At 46.2% G+C, this 9,820-nt stretch overlaps 1 long non-coding RNA gene and 1 pseudogene across 1 annotated transcript; one reads left to right on the forward strand and one right to left on the reverse strand.

Annotated features, from left to right (window-relative positions):
- Positions 1–1,952: 1,952 nt before the first annotated feature.
- On the reverse strand, positions 1,953–4,101 carry LOC120671424. The gene is made up of 2 exons (XR_005673638.1): positions 3,710–4,101; positions 1,953–2,255 (listed from the first exon to the last, which is right to left on the reverse strand). It is a non-coding gene; the product is annotated as an uncharacterized LOC120671424 (long non-coding RNA).
- A 136-nt stretch (positions 4,102–4,237) lies between these two features.
- Positions 4,238–7,511, forward strand: LOC120671418 (annotated as a pseudogene).
- Positions 7,512–9,820: the final 2,309 nt, after the last annotated feature.

Below are 9,820 nucleotides of genomic sequence, written 5' to 3' on the forward strand. Positions count from 1 at the left end.
ACTACTCGGAGGCCACCTATCCTGATCAAGGGCACCTCCCACTCCGTCAACGCCTGCCCAGAAATAGTAGGAGCCTATTCCTCACGTACGAACAGGGCAAAGGGTGATGCATCGACACTGTGTCACAAATTATAATACCTCTTTTACCCCTCCCCGTTACTCCCCTTGTGACTAAAAAAGGGGATGAGGGGCCAACGCAAAAGGGGGGAGGAGAAGAAGAAACACACGCGAGACACACGAAAGAAGACGCTGAAGACACGATAAAAAAGAGACAACGCACACGAACACTTCACCATAGGGACTGGGGGTAAACCTTAAACCTTGCAGGTGAGCTTCTTTCCGACTGGGTGTTCAACTGAAAGAATAAGTCAATAAATCATTGGGGAATTTGTATGCAATCAACTTGTTGGTTTGTATGAGACATCTTGGGTTGTATGAGACATCGGGCAATGGTGATGAAAAGTTTGCTACCCTGCTCTGCTATCTCGGAAAGATCTTGTGGCTAGCCTATGGCTGAATATTTGATTTAGTACCGCCATGAATCAAGTCAACTGGAAAGAATAACTTTGGATCAAGTCGGAAATAATAACTTTGGAACACCTCAAGTCAACTAAGACAAACCTGAAATCGACTGGGGCTTCGAGCTGAGAGCGGCCTTCCATCCGCACACGATTGCTCGGTGGACACTGAACTGCGCATACAGTGGCTGGTTGGTGAAATCGCCAGCAATCAGGAGAGGGAGGAGCGGGATCAGCAGCGGTACCTGTAGCCCGGCTCGGAAGCTGAGAGCGGCCTCGAAACCTCTATCCGCGACCTGAATGAAACCTGAACTGCACGCGCATTGACGGGTTCGTCGACTATGAAATTGCCAGGAGAGGGAGGAGAGAGAGGAGCGGGATATGCAGCGGAACTCAATGCCACCGCGACCATCGCCATAGATGTGCCTTTTGTCATCACATCGGACACCGCGACCTCCCACTGAGGGATATGAATGGCGATTAGACAGGCTAGGGGTAGGTTGGGAGGAAGACGACGGGATGAAGATGAATTTATTGCAAGCCCAACCAGGGTATAAGTCAAAAACCATTTCGGTTGACGTTTGAACTCTACAAGTCAAAAACCACTTCAGTTGGTGTTTGAACTCAATAAGTCAAGCACCACGTCGTTTGGTGTTTGTAACCTTTTCTCCAAAATGGCCTCTAGATCCGCGGTGAACCTCTTTTGGTGGGTTCTAAACGCATGCGACGGAGGTTTTGCTATCTATAAGTCAAAAACCATTTCAGGTTTTGTTACTTATAAGTCAAAAACCAAATGGTTAGTGTTTGGAGTTGGGTGAAGAGGCCGTCGGGAGAGGCTCCTTCCATGAAGGAGAGGAAGGAGCCGGCTCTGCCATCGCCACCAGCGCGCTATAGATGCGTTTTTTTGATGCAACGTGTGATAGGCGGTGGCGTAGCTCCCAGAGAGTAGGCGCAGACGGCGCGGTGGAAAGACAATTTTGCCCACAAGCATGTTTACTAGCAGGTGGGGCCCGGCCGTCAGCGCCGCGTGGCCGCCAACGTACAGCCAACGCGTCGTAGACGCGGATCATGCCCTCCGACCACGGCATTAAGTGGAGAGTCCTCTCCTCCCTCAGTTCCTCTCCTCCACTCGCTCTCCCCTACGCCCAAAACCACTCCCTCGTCCCCGCCGCTCCGAGCCGCCATTGACGGGCTGAGCTCAAAAGCTCGAGCTCCGCCGCCACCGTCCGACCACCCCGCGCCACGAGACCACCACCACCGCACTCGCCACTCTCCCGCGCACCCGGGGGACTTCACCTCGTTTCCTTTATTTTCAGCAATACACAGAACGGAAAAGTTGCCGCTTATAGCAGCACCAAAACCACAGCGTAGCGTGAGTTTCTGAGTGAGCTCACCGGCGTTAGGAACTCCGGCCGAGTGGCAGCAGCCGTCCAATAAAAAAAATTGCACAGTACAGATTCAAATAAAATAACCACATCACACAGAACAGATGAAAGCAAGCGTTAAAGCAGAACCAAACATGAAACATAGTGGCTGACAAGTCCCAACAGACCACCAAGAACAGATAAAGCAAGCGTTAAAGCAGACCACCAATAACAGGCACCAGGCAGAAACAGAACCAGAACACTTTGATCTTTGAATTTCCATCTTCAGTTCATGACCAGTTGACCACTAAGGCACTAACCATGCAGGCAGAGAGACAGCAGCTAGCAGCAGCCAAGAGTCAGTCAACCGCAGCTGCAGAAATTAGAACATTCAATTATTGGCGAGAATAAAATTCTAGTAGGAAAATCTGATAATATTAACTGGACAAGGGTAATTTTATGCCTAGGGAGTAGGGACACATGCTAGAAAAGCAGCAGCCACTGCTGCCAGAATGAAGTAATAGCAATGAGGTACGTCTAGAAGTAATGTGTTGATCTGCTATGAAGTAATTCTAGCAGGAGAATATGTACCGAACGAAACCACATGGCTAATATTAAGCAAAGAACATAAAATTAGGAAAGAAGGTCATGCAAAGTACCAAATTGTAGAGGTTCTACGCTTCAAATAGATTCATCAAAATCAAAAATTTAGCAGTAAGCTAATCTCAATGCATCAACCGAATTAATAATATAGAAATGACACTCATACATGGCAGGCCACAAAATAATAGAAGTTGAGGAATCTTAATTAAAGCATGCTGAATTCTTCATACTTCTCAGCCATACAGAACACACACATAAACTAAATATTTATTTGTCTGACAGTCACTACTTTATTTAACAAAAATTAAAATCCTACATATATTTTACCCTAAAATGAGATGCGGTTAACACAAAAGCTATGAATATGATTACCGGCATCTTTAATAACACTTGAACACGGCGAGTGACATGTAGCATCACTGTAGCAAATCATCAATTAATTATCGTCACTAGATTCGTCTCAAAAAGTTACATCCGTCCCTAAAATTTTTTTGCAAATAGACTTCATTTAGTACTCCATGCGGGCGTTCGTCTTTTTGTGTAAATTTGATTTGACACATTACCAAACACGGCGAGTGACATGTTCAGGTGAAGTACATACCTTCATTAGTTCATTACTCCACACAAACTCATGGAATCGTATTCCATAAAGTTCTTACTCGTCTAAACTGTTCAATCAGATCCTCTTTACAGAGTGTAATACCAAACGATTGCCTGGACATGGAGCGTTCAAGTGTCTTAAAAAAACAGTCTTTATTCGCTGGCGATTTACCATCCTCAACCATCTTGGAACACTCATTCACAAAATAGTCCAACACGGGTCTAGGCCATTTTAACGGTGCCATGATCTCTAAATGATCCACATCAAAAAGGGAAACAACATTGTATCATTAGGTATACCAATGTTAATCTTACAGAAATAATAATATGACAATGTATCGTTAGGTATACCAATGTTAACCTTATGGAAACAACAATATGACCTGCTCACGAGTTTTATGAATGTGACCTAACTCCTAAGGAATGAAAACTCATTTTGAAGCGAACTAACTGTATGGATAAAAAACTGTCGGTGAGCTCTGGGTGGAGGCTCAAAGAATGGCTTAGGTTTCTAGTTTGCTACAGATTCTAGCCGCAAAATATTGCAACTATCTACGTATTGACTGGCTAGATATGTTCAGAAATGAAATTAGCCGCAAAATAGTTGCTATGGATTGTAGTTACCTGACAATCGACCCGGTAAAGACCGCGAAGATCTGAGCCGGGCACCGGTCCAGCGAGGATATGGTCCAGCAAAGATGCGTCGGCTGGACCGGCAAGAAGATTTGCCGGCGATGCGTCGGCTGGACCGGCAAGAAGATTTGCCGGCGATGCGTCGGCTGGACCAGCAAGAAGATTGTCTATCGCCGTGCTAGTAAGAGGACGAACCAGCTGAAGCGCAGATGTCCTCCATTTCTTGGGGGAGGCCGGGAGAGAGCCTTCAATTCGGGGGGGTGGGGGGGAGCCTTCAATCCGGGGCGTCTGTGGTCAGCTATTCTTCCTTCGCCGGCGGCTGTGGTCAGTGACTTAAGAGGAACGGCCTCGGGGATGGCGACTGGTAGCCTCGTAGGGGTGATGGGTGGGGTGATGGGTGGGAGAGACGAATTTATTTCTAGAAGTGGTAAATGCTCTGTGGAACCGGGCGGTTCTGGGCTTTTGGCCCAAGGCCCATCTGAAAGAAAGACAAGAGAGGAGTCCATCGCGTCCCTCATCCTCTCGCCTAATCGCTCATCTTCATGTTTCAAAAAAAAAAAGAAATCGCTCATCTTCCCGATGAAGACTGACTGCGGCGGCGGCTCCCCCCTCCCTCGGCTACGCGCCGTTCGAGCCTCATCATCTCCGCTGCCGCAGCGCCTCCTCCCCGTCGCCCGCAGTTCCGCCTTCCCCCGCATCAACGACGCCGGATCCAACGCCTTCCCCCACCTCTGTGCCGCCGGCTCCGACGCCTTCCACCGCACCGACGCCGCTGGCTCCACCACCTACCCCTCCTCGACGCCACTGGTCCTGTCCACGCCGGGACGAGCTGCCACCTTGAGCCCTCTGCTGGACGTCAAGAGAAGTGCTGCCTGCGAGTTCGAATCCAGGGGACTTGTTTTCACCATCCAGGCACCTTTTTCCAATTTTCCTAGGGAACCAAAACCCTAAACTATGGGGGGTTCAAAATTGCAAGCTTGTTCAATTACTCATAACCTCACATCAGCCTGTAAACTGCACCTAATCAGATTAACAAAACGAATCTATTGAGGGTTCTTGTCATCTCTGCTTTGGGCTCGCCGCATGGTGGCCAGAATGTTTAAGAAAATTTATTTTTTCCAACTACATGTGACTGGTGCTTTGTGCTACAGCAAGTCAGTTAATTGTCTGCAAAACAATTTTCTACCAGTCCAATAACAATTTTGTGTTTTTGCCGTGGCCAATTTCTATTTAAGGACATGGTACTAACATGGTTTAATGCTAATGATGCTATTCCCATGGTTTCCTGTTAGTGAAGCTATTCACATGGTTCACTGCTACTAATGGTGTCCAATAACAATATTTGGAATGACTTCACATTATTATTGACTTCCAGTAGAACTAGTTCATATATCCAACAGTTCTAGGGCCAAGCATATGTTTTTTATTTTATTTTTCCTGCAAAATGGTTGTAGATGGGTCAAAGGAAATAATAACGTTCGAAATGCATATAACATCTTGCCCTCAGACAACACCGTAATCCATTTCGAGATCTAAATCAGAAATGAGAACTTATTAAAATTGATGAACAAGTGATGGCATGAAAATGTATGTCTATTCCCATATATTGTACTAATATTAGAAAACTTTGAAGAATCACGTCTGGGGGATAAATTCTATTTACTCAATGCAACTATATACGCACAGCTACTTTCTACTCATTATATGTATCAGGATGTAGGTGCATATCACATAGCAAAAAGGGATGAATGATGCTCCCTATCCTTCAGTAAAAACATTGCTTTTATACACGGTTCTTTATTTGTTCCTTGATGCCATTCTCAGGGTTTTAGTTAATTTACATGCACCGGTGTTTCTATTATATAGTGACCTGTTGATGCACTCGGTGAATACATGCATGTTGCATCACAGTAAAATCTGGCATTCACTATTTTCTCCTAGTGTAGTGCTAGTAGCTGCTACATATTTGTATGGTGCTATTGCCTTCAGATATTGAAAAGGAGTTGCTTCATTCCATCTTACTTTTTAATTTGTGCTGACAGTGTTTTGGACAACGAAGGCATCAACAGGTGACGTCATAAGGTGCCTGTTTTGTGAACGTATTTTGGGTATTTTGGGCTGTGCTCAGGACCTTCTAGATGGCGGTGTGCTTATCTTGGTTGAGTGGAGTCATGGATGGTGGCTAGAATGTGAACATTTGGCTGGGCGGTAGTGAGTGTGCCAGAAACAACTGATGTACTTGGCCATAGTATTTGTCTATGATGAAATTTTTATTTGGAACCAATGAGATTAATCAGAAAGGGCGTACCCAGTGCCGTAGGCTTCCCGCACTGTGCGGGGTCTGGGGAAGGGTTGTTTTTAAGCCCCAAGCCTTACCCACACAAATGTGCAGAGGCTGGGGCTCGAACCCGGGACCTTCCGGTTACAGACGGTAGGCTCTACCGCTGCACCAGGCCCGCCCTTCAATGAGATTAATCAGAAATCTTATCAAATCTAGCTGATACCTATTTTATTGGTAAATTTTGCTGCAGCCCAACACTTGTCACAATTTTTTTTGCTATACTTTTGTGGCAATAAACCAAACAGTAGCCACACTGATCTTGCCCCAGCTTAGTCATGAACCAAACATGTCAAACTTTCCACAAAATATGGCTGGCCACAAGTGTGGCTGCTGCCTCACTTTAGGCGTGGCAACTTGTGGCCATCAACCAAACAGCCCCTTTGTCCTGCTGCTTTCATGTGGTGAGAATATTTAGCTGTTGTTGTGCTTTTGATTTGGGAACCTGTCCTTAATCAGATTTGGGTTTAGATGCTAGTGTGTCATCAATCAAGCTGATAATTATGTTTCTTATGTTATTTTTGTGGTTTTTGGATTAGGCAGAGGCTCTCCATGACTTCATCTGTCTCTGGCTCTTTAAAATCACCTCGTAAGCCTCCGGTGTCGTACCGGAAATGGATGGATGCAGATAATCCTGTTTGTTGCAAGTGCTCAGGTGTTATGTTGGAGCTGACCTCGTGGACCGATTCTAACCCAGGCTGAGGATTCCTTCGTTGCCAAAAGGTTTGTTTTGATTCCACATTTTTTGTGCTGTTATTCCACATGTTAGTTTGGTTTTAATTCCACATTTTGTGTTTGAAGGGATCGGAAGGGTGTAATCTTTTCCAATGGGTGAGTCCCCCCCTTTCGGACTTTGATAAAAAACTGATGTTACAAGTGCGGGATAAGATTTATGCTTTGAGAGAGGCCAACAACGATCTGAGAGACAGACTTGATGAATCGAAGGAACGTGTGGTTGTGCAGGAAGCTGAGATCGCCAGACTGAGAATGCAGCTAGAGAAGATCACTAGTGATGCTGTTAAGAATAAACGTAAGTTCTGTAGGTCAACAATGATTTCAGCTGTAGTGTTTGCTGTAATCTTGTGTTTGCTCACGTGCTTGTTTCAACATGGGGCTGTGGTCGGCAGTAGCAAATCTTATGAACTGATGTAGTTGTTTTGGTCAGCAATGGATAGCCAAGCAGTGGTGAACTGATGTAGATATTTTGGTCAGCAGTGGTTCTTAAGAATGTAAGTTTGGCTATGTAATTTTCCTGTTGCTGCAACTGGAGTTCCTCAAGGGACTGAAAATTTGGAAGCCTTGGTCGATTCAGCCCCTGCATTAGCTGAAGTAGTGGCTAATAGTGTTAAGTTGTAAAGAACATTCTAATAGTGTTAGCTGAAGTAGTGGCTGTGTTAAGTTGTAAAGAACTTTTCTTAGCAGCCTTTATCAGTAATTTGCTGGGTACGTTCTGCATGATTGGTTGCGCTGATGCATGCATGTGGAAAAAAAGGATTTCCGGCACAAGGACATCGTAGCTATATTAGGCCGGGGTCCCAGAGCAAAATAGGTAGGCGGTCGGCACACGGTGTAAATATTCAATGTTCTAGCCGGAAATATACAACTCTGGTAAAGCAGTTACAACTGCTGTACGTTCCTGACAACTAAGCACTTTGAAACAGCTGCGCTACTATATTTCCCACAGCGGTTTCAAACTGCTGGAAGTTCCTCGAGTACAGTTTTCACAACAGCTGTTTCAAACTGCTGGACGTTTGTCACACAAGTGAGCCATTATTACAAGTTCAGATAGCAAACATCAAGCTAAAAGTTTAGAACCCAAGTGCAGGCACAAATGCCTTCTCCCATCTACTAGCAACCTGTCCTATATATACATGTTTTACCAATCCGCAGCTCTCATTGTCACCAGGTGGATGGTACTCAATTCTTGGCCCCCCTCCCTGATCTAGATCTCGACCTCTGCCTTGTTCAAACCAGCCCAGCACCATCAAAGCACATGCATGGAAAATAATTTCATTAGGAGACATATACTGTATTATCCAAACAGCCCTAACAATGCACAAAAATAATTTAGACTGAAAATTTGTACCTTAAGTGACATGTGCTCATATGTAGGTGGGCCTTTTCATTTCAGCCCAATAACCCTAAGAAATCAAGCCTTTTTGAGCAAATTTGAACTTTTAAATTTAGTTTGCAAACTATAACTCAAATGAAAAAGTGCATGAAACCAAAGTTGTAGATCTTGAAAAACTGAACAAATTTTGTATTCAAAAGTTTTTCATTTGAGTCCAGTAAGAGGGAGTAAATTTTAGTTTTCAGTTCAGTCTCTGGAATTTCAGAAATCACAAAACAGCCCTCAGCTTCATCTCCCACCTCCCCCTCTCTCTGCTCGCACTCACGCGCGTGGCGCAGTACGCCGCAGGTGTCTGGGCCCGGCCAAACCACCCCGGACTCGTCGATCCCGCCCCCGGTTTCACCCCCCTCTCCACCCCAGCTGGCCCTGCGAGCACTTGACACGCGCCCTGGACCGCTTCACCGCGCGACACGCCGCCCGCTTGCTCTGCAGCGCCGCTCGCCGTGGCGCCACCTCACCGTCGAGCGCGCGCGGGCCAAATCACCCTCCCCCGGATACTCATTGCTTCGCCACTAAGCGTCCTGCACTATAAATAGAGCCCCAGGGCTGCAGCATCGCGCACGAGCCCGATTCCCCCCTCTCCGCCCCGCCATAAATAAGTTCGCCGTGGCACGAATGGCGGGGCGGAGAGGGGGAAATCGGGCTCGCGCGCGATGCTGCAGCCCTGGGGCTCTATTTATAGTGCAGGACGCTTAGTGGTGAAGCAATGAGCATCCAAGCGAGGGTGATTTGGCCCGCGCGAGCTCGACGGCGAGGTGGCGCCACGGCGAGCGGTGCTGCAGAGCAAGCGGGCGGCGTGTCGCGCGGTGAAGCGGTCCAGGGCGCGTGTCAAGTGCTCGCGGGGCCAGCTGGGGTGGACAGGGGGCGAAACCGGGGGCGGGATCAACGAGTCTGGGGCGGTTTGGCCGGGCCCAGACGCCGGCGGCGTATGGCGCCGCGCGCGCGAGTGCGAGCAGAGAGAGGGGGAGGTGAGAGATGAAAGTTGAGGGCTGTTTTGTGATTTCTAAAATTCCAGGGATTGAACTGAAAACTAAAATTTACTCCCTCTTACTGGACTCAAATGAAAAACTTTTGAATACCAAATTTGTTCAGTTTTTCAAGATCTACAACTTTAGTTTCATGTACTTTTTCATTTGAGCTATAGTTTGCAAACTAAATTTAAAAGTTCAAATTTGCTCAAAAAGGCTTGATTTCTTAGGGTTATTGGGCTGAAATGAAAAGACCCACCTACATATGAGCACATGTCACTTAAGGTACAAATTTTCAGTTTAAATTATTTTTGTGCATTGTTTGTGACATGAGAAAGGATTTAAACCTTCTTCCTTTTATATTTCTGATTTAATTCCATAATTTGAATTTAAATTAAATTCCCTTATTCTTATTTTCCTTAAAGAATTGCCCTCACATTAGCAAAATAAATTAGGGATTTGATTCCATATTAATTATTTTTACTTCTTAAACACCTAGGGTGTCACACCGAGGCCGGGTTGGGCTGAGGGGCGATGGCGGGCCACGCGGAGGAAGGGAGCGGGCCGACTGGATTGAGCCGCGCAGAGGGGTTTGCTGGGCTGCCTACTGGAGTTGGGCTGAAAGCTGATTTCCGCTTTCTTTCTTCTTTTCTATTTCTATTCTT

Source organism: Panicum virgatum, chromosome 2K (assembly GCF_016808335.1).
Source record: "Panicum virgatum strain AP13 chromosome 2K, P.virgatum_v5, whole genome shotgun sequence".
Taxonomy (NCBI): Eukaryota; Viridiplantae; Streptophyta; class Magnoliopsida; order Poales; family Poaceae; genus Panicum; species Panicum virgatum.